The sequence below is a fragment of the Pinus tabuliformis genome, chromosome 5_2 (assembly GCF_031772625.1).
Source record: "Pinus tabuliformis cultivar Carrire ecotype Pingquan chromosome 5_2, CPIR1, whole genome shotgun sequence".
NCBI classification, from domain to species: Eukaryota; Viridiplantae; Streptophyta; class Pinopsida; order Pinales; family Pinaceae; genus Pinus; species Pinus tabuliformis.
Genome location: NC_142306.1, coordinates 1,136,680,767 through 1,136,702,989, shown reverse-complemented (window position 1 = coordinate 1,136,702,989; position 22,223 = coordinate 1,136,680,767). Strand labels below are relative to the sequence as shown.

General features: G+C 37.0%; 1 pseudogene; it reads left to right on the top strand.

The window, feature by feature from the left end:
* The first annotated feature begins 14,962 nt into the window (after positions 1–14,962).
* Positions 14,963–18,313, top strand: LOC149163198 (putative pentatricopeptide repeat-containing protein At2g01510 pseudogene; annotated as a pseudogene).
* The last annotated feature ends 3,910 nt before the right edge of the window (positions 18,314–22,223 follow it).

Below are 22,223 nucleotides of genomic sequence, written 5' to 3'. Positions count from 1 at the left end.
TCAGTTTTCTAGCTTGTTTGCTTTTCTGTAATTATTTTCACTTGCTGATGATTGCTTGAGGACATTGATTTGTGTCTAGTCTTGAAGACTTCTTATTTTTTCTTCATTTTTCTCGCCCATCGCGGATTTCTTCCTGACAATCATGATGACATCACGGATGTTTTAATTACAGTCGTGATTATCGTTGTTTTTCCTTTAACAAGTGCGATGATTCCAAAGTATAAGAGAAAATAGGGTTTTTATTCTTGTTTTCAGTCTCTGTTTCCTCTATCAGTGATTTTCTAGAGTGTCTATGGTGTTTTTGATTGATTGTCTTGATTAATTTGCAAAATTTGTCTCATTGGCTTTGAAGTGAAATCTGATTGAGTTTTAGGGTTTCTAGTCAATTGGTCATCACTTGCTACTTGTTGGTGTTGTTGAGATGCTTGTTTTGCTAATTGATTGAGTGTTGTTTTCTGTGGAAATCATTGAAAACATTGTTTTGCATTTGTTTTAGCTTGTATTTCGAAATTTACTTTTCATGAAAATGCATTAGATTAGTTGCATTGAAAAGTTATTTTTTGAGATTCATCATTGAAAATAGATCACATTTTTCAGTGTTTGAAATATAAAGACTGCATTAGGTGCATCAAATCATTCAAAACGAAAAGAAAATCATAGTTCATATAAGTGCATCTTTGTAAAGTAAAATCATTTTGCTTTCGAAAAAGTTGCATTTAGGATAGTGAAAAGGAAAAATCATGTTTGCTTTTGGCATTGCATTTGGAAGACGAAAGTGAAAGTTAGTGGAAGGCATGATGTTTGATGCTTGTTGTTTGATGCATTATTGATTATGTTTATTCCCTTGATTAGTCTAGCTTTCATTGAAACGAAAAGTTTTCCTTTTCTCATATAGTTGCATCATAGGTGTTCACGTGACATCGTTCTGAGCCCAAAACTGAAACATAATTGAAGATAAACATTAAAATTTACCTCAATTAACCTAAGGATCATTTGAAACATTAACGCTTATACTTAGTGGCCTAGGCTAGAGACGTGTTCCGGCTTCTATAAAACTCAGAAGCTGTCATTCACTCTTGCATTAGACAGCGCTAGCATAGACTAGTGCTCCCCGTACCGTTGAGTATATAAAGGGAGACCTTCATAGGTTGCAAACCTTTATCCATAGGAAGTTGAGTCTGTCGCCCTGTAAATGTGATACATTGAACACTACATTCGGGGAGATTGTCTGCATGTACATCAAGTCCTTGCTAAATTTATTTGTTGAGGTGTATATTGCAGTTCATGCTTACTTGGTGCTCCTTTTTTCCTAGAGTATCATGAGTGGTCATTTCGATCTTTTCTGACTCCTTAAATTTGAAAAGATCATCGATCACTTGCCCTTTCAAGCTCGTTAAACCTACGAAAGTGACTAGAGTCACCTTTTCATCCTTTTCTTGACTCTTAAAACTTGAAAAGGCAAAGTTTTTGTTTCAAATTCTAAAATTAATTAACGCGAAAAAACATCCTTCCTGTGGAAATACTCCTTAGTAGATCATAGGTTGATACCAATGACAACATTTCCTGAGTCTACCAGTCAAGGAAACCCCTCTGATGGGAATCCTAGTCCTTTTCCTTCTTTCGGAAATACTAGTGCTCCCTATATGGCAACGTTATCCCTTCCTGGATTGACCATTGGTCTTCCAGTTTGGTTGTTTTCGACCTCGGTGGTTCTAAGTGTCCAAACTTCTTTTCAACCGATTTCTCCTCCACTTGAACAACATCAACCTCATGTTGGTCCTAGAGCTGACCCCTCACCTTCTTCACCTATTTCTTCACCTCGTTTTTCCTCTTCGCGTGGTGAAATTCTGGATTCTAGTAACCAGGAAGCTAAGAAGAAAAAGAAGAAGAGGACAAAGAAGAAGAAGCAAAATAAGCAAGGGGGCAACCAAGCAGTCATTGCTACGAATGCAACTGATGTAGAAAAATCTTCCAACCAGCCCCAGAAAGTAAAATTCCCTTGCATGTTATGTAAGGGTGACCACCTTCTTCAGAATTGTCCTGGTATTCCCAAGGTCTTAGAAGTGTGGTCTATAGGTTCACATCGACCTTTGTCATCAGCCTCTAGCGATCATGCTAGTGATAAACCCTCAACTAGTACTAGTAAATCCCATGGGAAAAAGGGAAAAGTCAAATTTCCTTGTAATTTGTGTGAAGGTAATCATCCCATTCACCTTTGTCCTCTTATGGATGAAGCTTCCAAAGAGTTGGAAAACCTTACAGCTTCTCAACCTCGTCTTCCGACTAGTTATCGAAAGCTTTCCCCTGATCCTTCACTAGTTGATCCAATGATTGATCAAAAGTCATCTTTGGTCAACCCCACTCTCTCTGAAAGTGAGTCTTGTGAGTTCATTCTTGACCAACCATTGGTTGAGAAAATGGTAGACTTGACTCCACCTTCAGTTAATCGTACCTTTCTGGTAGAGAGTGAACCTCATACTGCTTAGGTTCTTCTGGTTTCTTCAGTTTCGAATGAACTAGAGGGAAATCCTCATGTTCCCGAGGTGCATGAGAGAATTTCTCCTGTTCCCATAGAGCAAGAGGGAAGCTCTCACGTTCCTACGACACCCCCTCCAAGTAGTTTAGTCACTTCTTTTGATTGGAGTCGACTGATAGGATATCATCTTCCATCTTATGTGCTTTCCATATTACAGTACCAGCTTACCATATGGTCGTACCTAGCACAGTCATAGATGAGGGTGCATTTGTTAGTATCATGTCCTCAACTGCTTGGCAAGATTTATGTTCTCCTCAGCTTGACCCTGTCACCTAGAATCTATTAGCTTTTAACAGAGGAACCAGTCAACTATTAGGGATCCTTCCTAAGTTGCCTATTACTTTGGGAGGAAAAATTGTCTATATAGATGTGATGGTTGTCCAAGGCCCTTTAGATTTTAATCTACTCCTAGTTCGTGACTATGTTTATGTCATGGAGCTCTTATTTCTTCCCTCTTTAGAGTGATGTGTTTCTTGCATGAAGGAATCATTGTGATCATTAATCATCTTACATTCATTGGTCCTGAATAAGCTCCCACTCAAACATCATCCCTAAGTGGTTCATATTTGTAAGAAGTATCACCCTCACCACAAGTTAATTACATGGCCACATGTTCCATGCCCACATCTACTGAAGATTTAGTAGGTGATGTAGTACACCATGTACTGGGGGCATTGGAGCCTGATTTTTCATTTGGATCCCTGGACATGTATCCCTTCCAAAGTGTTGTTCTCCCATTTGATGAGAACCTCTTGGAAGCCATGGCCTCTTTTGGTATGTGATCAGGTCTTTGGATCATATTTCCTTGTCTTGTGTCAAGCTCCTTAAAAAATGAAACAAGGGTTGGAGCAGAGTTCCCTGTCCTGTGCCAAGCTCGTTAAAAAATAAAACAAGGGCCATGGAGCAAAGTTCCTTGTCTTGTGTCAAGCTCCTTAAAAAATGACACAAGGACTATGAGGGTAGTTCTTTTACTATGTCAACCTCGTTAAAAATGAAATAGGTGTCATGAGCAGAGTTCTTTCACTTGTGTCAAGCTCGTTAAAAAATTAAACAAATCCCCTTCAAATTCGAGTCTTTGATTAGATCTCGTAAAATTCTAGTCGAGTCTTTCACTTGATCTCGTAAGTGAACCTTCATTCCATCCACCTGTTAGTAACCATTAGTCTACTTAGGTGAATGAAATGAAGCTTGGGGAGTATGTACCTTGAATTGTGTCATTGTGTTGGGGGCATGCAAACCAAATCAAAGCATAGTTTGTTTTTGTTTCAAGCTTGTGTACAAATGAAACCCAATCCAAGCATAGTTTGTTTCCGTTTCAAGCTTTTGTAAAAATGAAACCATAATACAAGCATAATTATTCTCATGTTTCAAGCTTGTGAAAATGAAACCTTCCTTAAGTATACTCAAGCATAGTTTCCCATGTTTCAAGCTTGTGTAAAAATTAAACCATTCCCACTTTACATCTCGTGATTGCCATTTTTATCAACCGATATTTGCTATATGAGCCTTGGTTTTTTCATTCCATCGTCACCATCTCTTTGGCTAATCATACACTTTTATTTGATTGTTTTACCCTTAACTGAGGAGCATTTGTGATGAGTGGTCTTATTAGCCAACCTCTTGACAAGTTTTGAGCAGTTACGTCATTACCAGAACCAGTTGCTATCCTTTTATACCACTCGTTCTTCCAGGCAAAGTCATCTTTCAGCTCTTTTCTTACTCTCGAAAAATGAAAAGTTGTTGAGTACTTGTCGTTTCAAACTCGTAAAAGTAAATGAAATGACGTCTACTCAGTATAAGTTTAACCCTTTTCCGGACTGAGATAGACTATTGTACGAAAAAGGAACACCTTAGTCGAACATGGCTAAGAGGTTCTCTCAAATATTGTTTTCTACCTTTTCGAGTTCGAGGAACAAATTACGAAAAGGGACATGATGGAGTTTTCTTTTTCATCTCTTTTTCAAACTATCTAAATATGAAAAAGATACCGAGTTATTCCTACGTCAGACTCGCTAAAATTTTATGACGAAAGACTCATCACCATGATGAGCCTGAGTTTCTCCTTCCTAGGACTCATAAAACTTACTAGGATGGATTCATCCAAAGGGTGAACTTATACGACAATCATATGGTATCCTCTTCAAGTTTGTGTAAAAATAAAGAGGTACTCGCTAGAAATAGTGGGGAAAAAGTGAAAGTGAAACATCTCTTGTATAGGCAATATGTTTCTCTTGAACATAACACTCATTTGCTTTTGTGTCGGGTTTGGGATATCCTCACTCAGTCACTTGTCCTTCCGGGTTTGGGTAATCCATTTTTCCTCTCATTTGATTATTCCACTTCATCATTATGACCCTTGGTCCTATGTTGAGTCAAATGTTGCCACACTTCGGAGTCGTGTCGTCGATATGTTCAAGAGAAGTCATATCTACAGTTTATTACTTATACATTGTCTGACTCTTTGCTACAGTCTTGGATCTTACTCATTTTCTCGTTTCATGTCAATGATGAGGGAATCATTATGACCCTCCTTCGATGGGTCACTTCCTGTCGACTTCAGCTCATTATCCAGGAAGATGACTTAGAAACTCCCTTTCAGTACCTTAGAGCTTGCATGCCTTAATGGCAAGTTCTTCGCATCTGACGACAGGTTTTCACTATTGGCCTTCAATCGAGTGATTCCACGAGTGTTCAACTTCAGCTTCGTTATCACATTCACGGATTGTATTGTCGTACCTTGAGAGCCATTGTCATTATGGGTGGTTCCTCTCGTGCCTGTTAACGATCCACATCAATGGTCGGTAATCAGGTGGTTTTCTAGCATGTTTGACTACGACACATTCATTCACATGTTAGAATTCGTACTTTGATTGGGTTGGGATGGAGCGCAAGACCCTAAGTCCTATCTGATATGACTCAGGCCGTGTGGATTTATGTATTGTTCATGATTGTACATATATTTCTTCTATACAGATGGTTGTGACCATACCATGGGACTTTATATTTATGATGATCCTTCTGTATTGGATGGTTGCGCCCATGCCATGGATCCTTTCATATAGTCCTTATTATCCGGATGGTTGTGTCCATACCGTGGATTCATGTTTTGACATCAGATATGTATATGTATATGCATCCTTGATTTGCAGGTCTCCTGATAGTGTTTGTCCTCGTCCTTGCAAAATCTCGTAAAGCATCTCAACCATCACTCCCTGTTCTACCTTCATGCTTTAGGGGGCATATGTTACACAGTATTTTGTCACACCTCCTGCACTTCCCTGTGACATACCCCAAAGTGCCCGAAACATGACCATTATGTAGTGTACTCATTCATATATGTAGCTCATATCCTTCCTAAGACATTGATTGTAAATGCCTTGAGCTTCCCCTAAAAGGAAATAGCTCTTAAACCCTAATTTGAGAATCATTGCTCTTATGAGGCTAAAAATCACAATGGTTGCATGTTGTACTATACTTGACCCATGATGGCATTACTCTGTTCACTTGTATACCCACGATGATCCCAAAAAGGCAATTTTCCCAAAGAGGATGAGAAGTTTTGTGATCTAGAAGCTTCCAGAGCGGCGAGCTGGAGATTGTTTGGCGTAGATGAGGTCGAATTCTCCCAACTTGGACTCTTAGTCTTATCCCTATGAGCTACCTCCTTGAGATGAGGGCCTAATCCAATCTTTGGAGAGATCCTAACTCCCTTTCCCAGCCTGTATATTCATCTTCTCCCATTCCCAAATGGTTAGAGGTTGGGTTGGTCTATGTCTATTTGCACCCTTATGCTAAGATTGTGCATATATGCTACTCATTTGGCTTGGAGAAGGAGTGCTTGGAGAGCTTAGCTTGGACTTGGATATTTATTCAAGATGCCTATCAACATCAAGGCTTGGTTGTATGCTTCCCCTTATTTTCTATTAATATACAACTGCTAGTTCATTTTCCCTAAATGTGTATGCTCATGTATCATTTAGCTTAATGTTCCTTGATCAGTTAAGTAGGTTTCTTTTGAATATACTATTTGTATTTGTATGCCTTGTTGTGTCTTGATCTCTTGTACAGGTGCATAAATGCTTAGAGTAGAAGGAACGAGCCCGTGATGCGAGTGATTCAAGGTCTTCAACAAAGGAGATAGAGATAGCATCAGAATGAGGTAGGCCATCTTCTGCATCTCTCTTTTCAATTGCAGCTTAGGAAAGTGTCTAGTATATTGTCACTTCGGTTGCTAGACCCACTCATTGGGCTAGAGGGATCGTCTCTATCCGCATAGAGGATTTACCTAGACAACACCTTGGGTTTATAATATCAATCCTGGTCGACTATGGTCAACCATGTCCAACCATTGTCTACCATGTTTTATAAATTCAATCATGATCAACCATGGTCCAACGTTGCACTGTGAAAAATATTGCCTTAATATGATAATCAACCATTGTCCATTGTCGCATTGTGAGAAGTATTCTCTTGATTTGAAATCAATCATGGTCAACCATGGTCCAAGGGTTTATGATATTTGTATCACAAACCCAACATATTGATATTATAAACCCAAGGGGTTAATAATAAAACCCCAAGGGATTATAAACCCAAGAGAATATTATTAACCCAAGGGATTATTACTAAAAACACTAGGGTTTATATTCCCTTAGGTTTATAATATTAATCCCTTGGGTTTATAATATCATTCCCTTGGGTATATTAATCTAAGGGTTCATATTCCTAGGGTATAATATTATTCATAGGTTTATAATATTAATCTCTTAGGTTCAATATAAATCATGGTCAACCAAGGGTTTATATACATTGGATTTATAAACATGGTTGACCATGGTTGAAAATGGTTAATTTTCATTTTGAGACAATCAGTCACAATGCGATGTTGGACGATGGTTGACCATGGCCAACCATTTTTATTCGAGGGTATTTAATATCTTAGGGCTTATATACCTTGGGTTTATAATATTAATTCTGTGAGTTTAATTTTATTCTTTTGGGTTTATAATCCCTTAGATTTTATATTAAAAAGTCAATGGTATAATATTCCCAGGGAATAATATTATTTATAGAATTTTTAATTAATATTAATCCCTAGGGTTTAATATTATTCCCTAGGGTTTATAATTCCTTAGAGTTTTAGTATTAAACCTGAGGGATTTTAAACCCAAAGGAATAAATATTATAAACCCAAGGTATATAAACCATAAGATAAATATTATAAATCCTTAAATAAAGATGGTTAATCATGGTCAACCATGGTCCAACATTGCATTGTGATAAGGATTGTCTCAAAATGAAAATCAACCATGGTCAACCATGTTTATTTTAGGGTTTATAATATTTTTCTTAGGGTTTATATACCTTGGGTTTATAATATTAAACCCTATTAATCCCTAGGGTTTAATATTATTCCCTTAGGTTTTTAGTATTAACCCCTTGGGTTTATTATCCCTTAGGTTAATATTATTGTCTTTGGTTCATAATCCCTTGGGGTTTTAGTATTAAACCCTAGGAATATGAACCCTTACACTAGTAAACTGAAGGAATTGATACTATAAACTCAAGGGTTAATACTAAAACCCCAAGATATTATAAACACAAGGGAGTAATATTATTAAACCCAAGGGACTAATATTATAAATTTAAGGTATATAAACCCTTGGTTGACCATGATTTATATTGAACCTAAGGGATTAATATTATAAACCTATGAATAATATTATACCCTAGGAATATGAACACTTAGATTAATATACCCAAGGGATTGATATTATAAACCCAAGGGAATATAAACCCTAGGGTTTTTTAGTAATAATCCCCTGGGCTAATATTATTCCCTTGGGTAACCCCTTGGGGTTTTAGTATTAACCCCTTGGGTTTATTATTCTCTTGGGTTTATAATATCAATCCTAGAGTTTATTAATCTAAGAGTTCATATTCCTAGGGTTCATATTTATATTAGATAATTTCAAATTAAATAATAATAAATAACATTTAATATTAAATAATAATGGTAATTATAATGATAATAATAATATTTTTATTGCAATAGTGTTTTTTTAGTAGATATAAATGGTGTATTTATCAATGGTAAATAAAAATGAAGCCTTCGGCTTATATCAACCACATTAATACTTTTAATGTGGTTGTGTTAGTTATATTATATAAGGGGTTTTACTTTATTTTTAAGTATATTTAAATAGCTTTAGTTTACGTGTTCAATTAAAGAGTAATTTATTCAATAATGAAATGTTATGATTAATATTATTTAAATTTTGATAAATTTGAACACTTTTTTTGTGCGGTTAATGTAACTCCCACTTCTAATTCCTTTCCAAACAATTTGAACAATTTAAACCTCATTCCTAATCCATTTGAATAATTTAACTCAAACCTAATACCAAATAGTTATCAGATAAAAAAAACTAAATTCCAGATAACCTAATACCATGAAGAACAAGAGATATTTTCGGTAGAAATCACATCAAGAGTATTTCGCTGACGCGTTTCAAACCATCGAGTGTGGTTTATTGTCAGGACAGGATGGAGAATCAGATATTGACATCATATTAATTGAGAGTGTGATGTAGATAAAATTAGTTCTAACGACTAGATTACAATGGTTGCTTTTGAACCAGAAATATTTGATTAATAAGGAATATTTTAGAATGAATTATTATTATTATTATTATTATTAACAACTAAAAATGAAAGAAAATGATAAACCAAATCTAGGACAATAAAGAGAGGTCAAAATTAATGAAATAAATGCAAGTCAAAATTTAACAAATAAGTAATACGAATCTAAAACAAATGGAAAAAATCAAATATATAATAAATATCACAAAGTAATTCGATGAAAAATAAAATTATATATATATATCCAAAAGAGCAGTGAAGATTGTTAAATGAGGAAGGGACTAAGAGAAATATCTAAAGGAACCGTCGAGATTGTTAGATGAGGAAGAGACTAAGAGATAATTAAAAATTAACAATATTTATTTATTTTATTTTTGGACCATTTTATTAACCGTCAACATCAAAGTTTATGGTAAATAATTTTTTATTTATTTTTTTGGAAAAACCATATAAAATTATAAATAACAAAGAATCATGAGGATAATAAATGACAATTTGAATATATATATATATATATATATATATATATATATAAACTTAAAGAAGAAGCCCGAGTCATTGCTAGGATTGATCAGTTCTATTACCACAAGTTTTGGGGAAGCTATAGAGATTGAGATGAGGCCAAGAAATCTGAATATAGATGATAGATGGAAAATTATTAGTTGTTGGGTCCCTCCCTTTTCTTCTTAAAAAAAACTATTTTTATTCTGCTTTTGCATTATTTTTATTTTTATTTTTTATTTTTTATTTTTTATTTTTTTGATATTTAATTTTCATTTAGCTTCTTTGGTTTCCTTCAAATTATTCTAATCTTTAAAGCATATATTTTATTTTGATAATGTCTTTGGGATTAATCACATCATGAGTTGCTTATATATATATATATATATATATATAGATATAATTCTTTATTCTTTATAATTTTATATTGTTTCTAAAAAACAAAATATTTATTATTTACCATAAATTTTGATGTTGACTGTTAATAGAATGGTAAAAATAATAATAATAATAATAATTTTATTTTTAATTATTTTCTTAGTCTCTTTCTCATTTAACCATCTTGACTGTTTGCTTTAAATATTTCTAGAGTCTCTTTCTTATTTAACAATTTTGATTGTTCTTTTGGATAGATATATATATGGCTTGAAAGTGAAGATAAGCAGGCTAAAGGCCAAGCGAGTTTTAGAAGGTATCACTCAACAACGGACCACCTCATTACGCTTAGGATCATTGTGGAGGAATGCCGCATGATAAATCCAATCCCTTTTGTTGCTTTGTGGACTTTAGAAAGGCTTTCGATACGGTTCCTATAAACAACCTATGGAATAGATTAGAAGAGCTAAATGTTCCTTTTGAGTTGAGAGTTGTCACTATAAGGTTATACGAGAATGTAATTGCCAAGTTAAAGAGAAATGAGAGATGGTCGAAGATATTAAGTGTAATATCAGAGTTAAACAAGGTTGCCCCCTCTCCCCTACCCTATTTGGCATTTACATCGACAAGCTAGAAGGTTGTTTAGAGGAAGCAGGATGTGCTGGCACGATCTTAGCTGGGATAGTCATCATCCTTCTTCTCTACACTGACGATATCGTTCTTCTCGCAAGGTGCCCATCTGATCTTGATAAGCAACTTAGACTTCTTAAGGATTTCTGCTCTACCATGGGTATGATTGTTAATACTGACAAAACAAAAGTTATGATTATCAAATCCAAGAAGGACACTTACGCTAATTTTATGTATGACAATAGTAACTTGGAGGAAGTGTCTTCCTACAAGTACCTAGGAATTGATATTCATCACAAGCTCAACTGGAACTATAGCATTGAGAAAAGGATTAATGGGGGGTGGAAAGCTTATTTTGGTCTTGAAAATAATTGTAAAACGGAAAACCTCGTAATGTGAGATAGAAAGAATGTTATATATTTTTGGATCAGAGATATAACAAGTGGTATCAGAGCTATAACAAGTGGTATCAGAGCACTTTCTTGGGCAAAAAAGTGAAGAATTTTTTTTATTATTTTTGTAGGATTTCGGGGGCGGCGAGTTTACAGATCAGATATGTACGTTTTGATACAAGATCTACAAAATCTAATTACAGATCTGGATTCTATGTGAAAAAATACCCGATTTCAAAAAAAAATCGGCTGAATCGGAGTCTGGATGAAGGAGATATCACTGATCTAAAAATCAGTGGTGTTGCAGACAATTTTTCGGGGCAGCGAATTTGCAGCGCAGATCTGGACGTCCTGGCACAAGATCTACAAAATCTAATTGCAGATATGGATTCTTTGTGAAAAAATACCCAATTTAAAAAAAAAAATCAGTCGAATTGGAGTCCGGATGAGGGAGATATCGTTGATTTAAAATCAACTCTTTTTTGCAGAAATTGTGGTGACGGCAGGAGAGTAGCAGCGCAGATCTGAAATTCCAGTGTCTGGATCAGGATTTCTATCACATGGGCAGATGCAGAATGGTTGTTCCATTTCCGAAAACATGTCATAATACGAATTCTGAGCAATATTGACGGAATTGTGACCATTTCAAATTTTTGCCAATTTTTTTTTGTGATGGCGGCCCTAGGTCAGAATTTCAGGGACTTGTATAAATTTGATGGCTCTCATCCAGCCAAATGGCTAGCACAAATGGAGAAATATTTTAGATTGAATTACATCATGGATGATGAGACTCAGTTGAGTGTGGGAATAATGTACTTGGACAATGAAAGATGGCAATGGTGGCAATGGCATCAACGTTACTATCGAAGGCCATTGACTTGGGACACATTCACAAAAGATCTTATGGACCACTTTGACCGTAAAACTAATCTTGTGGATAAGCTCACACAGACAGACACACAGCCTAGCAAAGATTTTATAGAAAATAAGGAAACCAAGGAACCTAAAGGGTTATTTTCTTCTGGTATCTCCTTATTGCAGGTTCATGGATTGATTCAGAAAGAGAAGATCATTGTTTCTATAAATCCTAGTTGCAAGCATAATTTCATCAATGTTAATTTGGCAAAAAAATTGCAAGTTCCTGCAAAACACATTGAAAACACACAGGTGGATGATGAGGATGTTCAAGTGTATAAGGATTTGAAGATTTCTATGGATAAGTATGTGTTGCATGGTGATTTTTATACTTCAAAGATGGATAATATGGATGTTGTTTTAGGATATTCTTGGATGGAATCTGTGGGTACTATAAATATTAACGTGCAGAAGAAATTCCTAAAGCTCTGGTATAAAAAGAAGAAAATTACATTACAGGATATTTCCATCAATAAACAGGTTGACGCAGAAGATGTTCCAGGGACTGACATATCAGATGATGAGCAGTTGATGGTCGACAATCAAACACAAACAGAGGCTGAAGCAGAAAAGGTTACAGGTGTTGATACATCAGATGAGGGCTCAGTAGTGGAAGTAATATTGGAAGATAAGACACCACAGCAGGCACCACAACATAACAGTCAGGCTCCAGTAAGGGGTGAATTAAAGAAAAAGCCATCGTGGGTTAAAACTTCAACATATCATCACCCACATCACCCCGCAAGACAACCATCAAGATGGCAACCAATTAGCCACACGGACAACAACCCCCGCAGGACAGATAGAGAGGAGCGAAGATCCACCTACTACACATCAACACAGAAGAGCTACCACGGTCAACTTCCATCTCAAGCGAGCGAGGCACCAGCGAGACCGAGGGTTCACCTCTCTCTTGGATGGCTAGATGCACGTGCATGGTACCAGTGGACTACTCTTTTGAGTAGATCTTATTATTTGTGTTCTTCCCATGTTTCGGGGACGAAACATGCTAAGGGGGGTGGAATGTTATATACCTAGGGGGGATAATATGGGGTACCAAGGGAGGTACCCAAGGTAATAATGTAATAATGGGATGGGCCATAGTAATAAATAAGGTGGTTAACCCATATCATGTAAGAGACCACAAGTAGTTAGTAATAATGTAATGGGCCCATGGTATTAGTTTGATGGTATGAGGGAATCATGGTAATGACCCATAGTATTGTATGTATGAGGCCTATATAGAGGCTAGAGACTCCATGTCAAGGAATTGTGTCAAGGAATATTGTATGAACATGCATATGGCTTGTGGAGTGTTCTCCTTCCTTAAGGAGTGAATGTATGGTGTTGCCCTACCTTAAGGGTTTGATATCAATAAGAAGCATTTCTATCTATTTCTCTCTTATTGTTTCTGGGTTTATTTCCATTATCATATATTTCTGGGTTAGATCTATAACAAAGAAGCTCCTCTTTGAAACTTTAGTCACTCCGGTTATCTTATATGGATGTGAGGTTTGGGGTTGTAGCATCTCTGGAGAATCCTGGAGAAAGATTGAGCAAATCCAGAAGCGTTTTATAACGTATAACCTCAAAATTAAAAGCAACACACCCTATCCTAATCTCCTTATAGAAGTGGGCCTTTTCCCTATCGAGAGCCTAGCTATGACTAGGCTTATGTTGTACAAGCACAAACTCAATAACATAGGAGACCATAGACTTCCTAAGCTAACTTTAAATTCCAGCCAAAACCACCTAAGGCTCAAGCGAGGCTAGTATAAAGACACCAGGGCCTGGTTAAACCATTGGGAGATCAACGAGAATGTTGCATTGCAAAACATTAATAACATTAAAAATATTGTTACTTCTAAGTTCAAAGAAAAAATGTGGTGTGAGAAAGATTTAGCAGCTAAAAGAAAATTAAGATATTATAAGGAGGTCATCAACCCCACCCTAGAAGATCAAAAGTATCTCTATGTTTTAACTAGCTCAAAGAAGAAAATTAATATAGCCAATATTAGAACGAACTCTCATGAGCTCCATAGTGAAACAGGGCGTTGGGCAGTTCCTAAACACCATGGATGGAAAGGTTTTGCCATCTCTGTGAGAATACGAACATCGAGGATGAAAATCACTTCCTCTTAAAGTGCCCTGCGTACAACCACATTAGATCTTAGTTTCAAAATCTCTGTTGCAATACTGACCTTTCTAGCCTTTTACAATGTCAAAATTATAGTGAGCTCAGAAGGCTTCTCTCCAAGCTTTTTGAGCATAGGAATAAAATCTTAAATCAAAGTAAATAATTCGTTTCTTTAGGTCCGATAGACCAAAGTTTAGTCTCAGTGGATGTTAACCATCATCATCATCATATATATATAGATATATATACAATTTTGATTGTTCTTTTGGATATATATATGTGTGTGTGTTTTTTTCATTGAGTTACGTTGTGAATTTATCAATCTATTTATGTTCATTTTCATTTATTCATTAATTTTGACCTTAATTACATATTTGATTTTTTCCATTTGTTTTAGATTCGTATTAGCTATTTGTTAAATGTAATCTATTTATGTTCATTTTCATTTGTTCATTAATTTTGGCTTTAGTTATATATTTGATTTTTGTCCTCGAATTAATTTGTATTTTTGTCTTTTTAGTTTATTTTTAAAATATTAAAAATATATTAATAAACAAATCATCAACAATAATAATAACAGATAAAATTAAATTTCTCTACCTATCATTCTCCTTATTCAATCTGATGCCAAGATTTGTTTCTCCATATTGTCTGTCTATAATCTCTGATGCCAAGATTTGTTTCTCCATATTATCCTAGACAGACATTAGATGGTTCTAAACAGCTTCACTAAGTACTCCTGATATGGTTTCTACCCGAAATTTCTCTCATTATTCCAGATATAAATCACAAAAGCTACCAAAAATATCTCTCATTATTCCAGATCACAAAAGCTTGAATCGGAATAGCCTAATACCAAATAGATATCAGATTAAAACACTAAATTCCAGCCAAACCAGCTGATGTATGCCTCAAAAATTTATATTAAAATTTTTCATCGTTCCAGAACAAAAACAAGAAAAGAATATCAGAACTGACTTACAACCATAAAGAATATCAGGACTGGCTTACCGCCATTTATTGAAACAAGGTTTTTGCTAATGGACTATTGCTGATCAGGAACTATTCACCTCGCTTCACGAGGACAACCTCCAGCCATGCCATCGGGTCGGTCAATGTATGTTTTTGAAGAGCTTTTAACTTTGTTTTGAGGCTACTCTTTGGTGACAGCATAAGATAAAATCTCAGAATGAATTTCATGGAGTTGAATTTGGCAACGATAAAGTTATGAAGAAGCTAAGCAACCCTATTGGCATCCATAAGAAGACTTTAGGTTCCATTCGAAACCACACACAGGCCTTAACAGTCGATAATTATCAAAGCTATTGTGGTGTAGCCACTGTTGAAACCAAAGTTGATTTGACGCCAATTTCAAACAAACGATTTTTAGGAGACAAATTTGAGCAACATAAAAACAAAGGGAATGTCTGTGCGGGCATGCATAGGCTTAAACCTAACTGCAATATAAGTATAGAAGAGCAGCTCAAAGCATCTGTGGATATTTTATGCAAGGAGAATAGATTGAGAGAAGCAGTTGACATATTATATAAATTGGAAACATATGGCGTTCAGGCAGACTCCAGCGTCTACGGTCGGCTTTTGCAAGCTTGCATTGACACAAAATCCTTGTCACAAGGTAAAAGGGTGTATACCCATATGACCAAAACCAACTTTGAGACGGGCATCTATTTAGACAACCGTCTTGTTGACATGTTTGCAAAATGCAATAATGTTGTGGCTGCACGCCAAGTGTTTGACAAAATGCCAACAAGAGATATCTTCTCATGGAACACTATGATAACAGGGTATGCTAAACTTGGAAAGGTACAGGAGGCACGCCAAATGTTTGACAAAATGCCTGAGAGAAATCCAGTGTCATGGACTCTAATGATTGGAGGATATGCACAGAATGGATGGGGTGAGGAGGCCATTGAGTTGTTTCGCCAAATGCAAGGGGAAGGAGTAAACCAAGACCGGATCACTTTCTCCACTGTTCTTAGCGCTTGCTCCAGCCTTGGAAATCTGGAATATGGTAAGCAGATTCATGGTCAGATTATCCAAGTTGGATACGAATCAAATGTGCTAATAAGGAATACTATTGTTGATATGTATGCAAAATGTGGAGATATGGAAGAGGCACATCTCATGTTCGACACAATGCCAGAGCAAGATGATGTTTCATTTAATGCCTTGATTGCTGGATATGCTCGGCACCAACGCGGGGAAGATGCCTTGAGCCTTTATAGCCAATTGCAAAGGAAAGGGATAGATGTATCTGAGTTTACCTTCGCAGGGGTTCTCAGTGCATGTGCCAGCCTACTAGCTCTAAAGAGGGGCAAACAAATCCATGCTCATGTCATTCTAAACGGATATGAGTCGAATGTCTTTGTGGGGAATGCCCTCGTTGATATGTATGCAAAATGTGGGAGCATTGACAATGCAAACAAATTATTCGTTGAAATGCCTGAACGGGATGGAATTTCATGGAATGCAATGATCACGGGATATGCCCAGCAAGGGAACGGAGAGAATGCCCTGAAGTTCTTTCAACAAATGCAAGGGGAAGGCATGAAGCCTACCGACTTTACGTTCGCGAGTGTTCTTAGTGCATGTGCTAGTTTGCAATCTCTCAGACAGGGGAAACTAATTCATTCCCAAATCATCAAAACAAGATTTAATTCTAGTGTCTTTGTGGGAAATGCCCTGGTTGATATGTATGCCAAATGTGGGGACTTAGAGGAAGCCCGCTCAATATTTGAGAGAAGGCCTAACCGTAATGTCATCTCATGGACTGCAATGATAGCAGGCTATGCACAAAAAGGACATAGTGAGGATGCCTTGAAATTATTTCAAGAAATGCAAAGGAGAGGCGTTAAACCAGACCAGGCCACCTTTGCAAGCATTCTTAGAGCCGCTGCCACTATAGCTGCCTTGGAACTGGGAAAGCAGGTTCAAACCCATACTTTTAAAACTGGGTTTGTAACAAATATCTTTGCTGGAAGTGCTCTGATTGATATGTATTCCAAATGTGGAAGCATAGAGAGTGCACTCCACGTGTTCAAAAATATGCCTGAGCGGAATTTGATTTCATGGAATGCTATGCTTGCAGGATTTTCTCAGAACGGGTATGGCAGGGAAACTCTCCAACTATATGAAGAAATGTTACGTTCTAACATGAAGCCAGACGAGGTCACTTTCATTAGTGTTCTCTCTGCATGCAGCCATGCTGGACTAGTGGATGAAGGTTATCAATATTATAATTCCATGAGTCGAGATCATTGTCTAACACCAAGAGCAGGGCACTATACCTGCATGATCGATCTTCTTGGTCGCTATGGATGCCTGGATGAAGCAGAAGATTTCTTTAACAAGATGACATGTGAACCTGATGCTATTATGTGGTTGGCATTGCTTGGTGCGTGCAGAATTCATGGAAACATTCGGCTGGGAGAACGTGCAGCAGAATGCCTTTTCAAGTTGGAACCAAAAAATGCAGCACCATATATACTACTTTCTAATATATATGCCGCTGCTGGCAGGTGGGATGATGTAGCAAAGGTGAGGAAAATGATGAATGACCGGGGAGTTAAGAAAGAAACAGCATATAGCTGGATTGAGGTTGAGGCTAGGGTGCATGCCTTTGTTTCAGATGATACATTGCACCCACAAATTAAGGAGATTTATGCAGCATTAGATAAATTGGCTGGGCAGATGAAAGCAGCTGGTTATGTGCCAGACAAAAGTTTTGTGTTGCATAATGTGGATGAGGAACATAAAGAAAAGTTCCTCTGTTATCACAGTGAAAAACTAGCAGTTGCATTTGGGCTTATCAGCACCCCTTCTTGGCAAACTATTCGAGTAGTGAAAAACCTTCGTGTCTGTGGTGACTGTCATAATGCTATTAAGTTCATCTCCAAGATTGTTGGAAGAGAAATTGTCATAAGGGATGCAACCCGCTTCCATCATTTCATGAACGGGTTCTGTTCTTGTGGGGATTATTGGTGATGTGTGAAAATGATAACCTAATCTTTTGCATTTCTTCTGTCTGGGTTGTAGAGTTCTTTTGTACCATGCCATCTGTTATCATTTGTAACCAGACATGGTGGGCGACAACCAATTCATGTTCTCCCACCTCTCTTGTATTCTTACAATGTATAACTTCTTTAAAGATTTGAACATATGATTGATTTTTTCAAAAGGAAAGAAGGAAATTCAACAAATATGTAATCGAATGTCTAGAAACCCTGACCAAAATATTTTCAAAGGGTGTGGATTGGGTTTATAATTTTTTAGCTTAAAGACCAATTTGTTTGTTCTCTATTGTCTCATTTCCAATAGAAGAGACATGAGAAACTGATGGCAAGAAGAAGGGATCATTGATTATTAGAGCCTCACCAACTGTTGGGTTACAACAGATCACCAATCAAGAGAATATCAACCATGAAGCATATACCAATAATGTAATTGGTTAATATAATCAATAATATACAATTAAAACATAGGAACATGTAACTATAACCTTTAGCTCACTAAAGTTCAAGTACTGAGCTAGCCATGCTCTAGATCCCATGAGCCAATCTTTGATCATCATCAGGGGGAAATCACACCAAGGGTTGATTTTCCTCCCAACTAATGCAACCACCTTCACACGTGTTGTCCCTTGAACAAGGCTCAAGCTCAATGGGGTGAGTAAGTTTAGGGAACACATTAAGTTGCTCCAAATATAACTCATTCCCATACTCATATGTTATGGGGTGCACAAATCTTACTACCACTCATACCCGTAGTGATTACAAGCACAATGGTCAATGTCATCTTTCTTATCCTCTTGTTGTCTCTGTTGCACTGTGAACAATGTTGTCTTTGTTGTCCTCTCTGTTATCACTCCTCTGGATCTCCAAGGCCGAGGAAGAGTCCAACTGAGGTAACCACAGACCAACCTTTAGCTTGGTAGCTAACCCTACCAAGCCAGAGAGGGCTCTCTCCACAAAATCACAACCAAGAGGGCTGGATGAATTAGGGTTTTAGGCTAGTTATGATGTGCATAAGGGTTTGATTGTTTGAAATTGGGTTGTTGGATGAGGATTAGGTCAAAGAGACTAGGTCAGGGCAAATAAGGGTATGATTGCAGACATTTGATGGAGCAAGGTAGGTAGGCACTAAAACACTTTAAGGTCTTTGAGTGAGAAAGAGCAAGACAAGCATGTATTCTTTTTAAAGTGAAGAAAATGGGCAAGTTATGAAGATTTCCCCAAAACAAAGCATGTAAGATGTATTCTGCTCATCAATTTGAAAATCAACATATCATAAAAGTGAAATGAAACTTGGGAGTACAAAACATTCAAACATATGCAACATAAGAATAAACTATGTCAAAATGCCATACCACAGGTATTCCATCAAAATAGTTGCAACTCATTCATTGAATTCTGCCAAATACTAATTACACTAGTGTCTCTGATCAAAGCAACAACATCCAACTGAGTCCAACCTATGTAATGAGTCAAAAAGTACAAGATATAGACCTCAAACAACCTCTCCCATTCTCAGGGGTCGAATCCATGAGAGGAGTAGTTCCACCAAAAATTGAGCTGAAAGCTAAAGTGTAGGGAGGTCCAAGTGAGTCATCCCTAACTTAAATGAACTAATTCATTACACCACATTGAGTCTATTTACCTAATGTATTTACCTTAGGTAACAATGAAAACATCATAATTACATTTACATCATCAATTACATAAGTAAAAACTTGATTTCCCAAGATGAAAATCAAATTTGCGGTGAAAATTGAAAAATATCATACATTTGTCAAACGCGCCATTTTTGTGTCAGGCACGTCATCTCTTTGCCAGGCGCGCCCTCCATGTTGCAGCCAAGTTTTGAGTGCCTTATCGGTGTCCAAACTGAACTCGGGATAGCTCATTGGAAAGCTTATCATGTCTACTTTCCAGATATGTCTTTAGTTTGCAGAATGGAGTTGATTTGACCCTTCAAAAAGTGTTTCTCCCAAGACTGCTCAGCGCGCGACGCCAAGGTGAAAAAGGAGGCAAAACATTGATTTTTTGTGTGTTTTTCACCTTTTCACCAGCCAGTTGTGCAAACCAGGCCCAGCAAATTTGTTTTTTGGAATGTATTCATCATTTTGCATCCACTGGTGGTCCTCATTTGGCCAAAAAGTGCCTCAAACAAAAGCGCAGTGCACGCCTGGCATTCTAATTGTCATAAAATTGTCTTGAAATGCACAAAATTTCCAAAATTTCAAAAATTTGCCCAAAATTTGTTGAATGATGATTGATGGTAAGGGTTATGCATGGAGTGAGGCCTCAACAAGGATATCAAACCTCCCTTCCTCTTTTTGCATTTTTAGGGTTTCAATTCTTGCATTGGCCTTTCTTAAGTTTTGACCTTGCAATCTTGTTTCTCTTGGCATAGTGTTTTGCCATCCTCCTTTGTATGTCATGCTCTGTTGTCTATCTTCCTCCTCACTGTAATTTATGTTCTCTTCTTCTGCCATAGTGTCTTAGTGTCTAAAACCCTAGGGAGATGAATTGGGAATGAAATGTAGGTTTAGAGAGTGGGGAATGGGATGGAAAAAAATAGGGAGATGGAGGAAGGGATTATCAAATTGAGGGAGGTGATAGGGAGTAGAAATGTTGTGGGATTTGGGAATAGGAATTTTATTACAAGTATAGGGATTTGGGAGCCTAGGAAATTGAATTACCTAGGTCTTAGGGTTTAGGGGATAAAGGGCTTTGGGGAAAGGGAATGGTAGTGTAAGGGTAGGGATAGGGTTTTCAGATATGTAGGAAGGGTTGTGAAAGTCTTAGGAAGTATATTTGAACATTAGGAATGAAACTAGGGTTTATAGCAAAGAAGACACCAAATTTTGCATAGAACATTAAAACACCATGAAATCATTGTTTAGGAGTGCAAAGAGGCAAGAAATCTGTCATACTCACTTGAAAAATGATGAAACAAGGCTTTGCTGAAATTTTAGAGTGATGGCACTCTGTTTTGAAGCTTAGTGAACAATTCAGGCTGGTGCGCAGCACAATGAACAGGCGCGCTCTCCTTCTGCCAAGCGCGCAATGCAATGAACAAACATGCATTGCCGACTTCAAATCAACCTTTGAGTGCCTTCCCGAAGTCCAAATTGAGCTCATGATAGCTCGTTGGAAATATCTCTCTCTTGGCTACACAATTGACCTATCAAGCACTAAAGATGATCAAGTATAGCCCCTCAAAAATCAATTCTCCCAAACTGGTCAAAAAGTGCAGAATGAGGGTGCAAAAATGAAGTGTGCTCTTGCATGAAACTTTTGGAGATCTTCCTCAACTCAAAATTTAGCTCATGATAGCTCATTGGAAAGCTATCTCTGTCTAGTTATTATTTGACTTATCAAACAAGTCATGTGGACACTCCAGCTAGGAGCAAAATTGGTTTTCCCAAGGTCACTCCAGAAGTGAAAAAAACCTCTTGTAGCACTTGTATGTTTTACATTTTTCAAAAACCATAACACCTGTGTAAAAAATGAAGGAGGTTTTTGTTCCTTGGCCTGTTATCACCCCAAGAAACTCTCCTAGGTTGTATCTCAGAGATGCTCGGGAACATTACAAACTCAACAAAATGTTGGAAATGGATGAATAGAAGGAATGATGCTTGTTCAAGCCAGATAACCACTTCTACTATGCTTAACTCCAGACATGGGTGAACACCCCCAGACTACAAGGTTTTAGACTGCCAATTACTCACAGTTTGAGGATTAGGTGTACATGGAGAATACTGACCACACCAGCAGATGCACAAGACCATGTGATGGCCGGCTGCAACCAGTAAAGAGGTCTGCAAATCTATTTCCTAATGCACAGACAGGATGACAACTCTCTGACACTAAGTAAACAGAAACCTGCATAACACATTCAGTGATACATACTAGACTTCAACACAGAGGTGGGATGACGGCCCCTCTAATGCTAAATATCAAGAGCACATGAACAAATGCATAACAGGCACAACCTAGAACAGAGTAGAAATGGAAAGTGAACAATTAACAACAAAAGAAGCTTGTATTAACTGAAAATGAAGACCAGACGC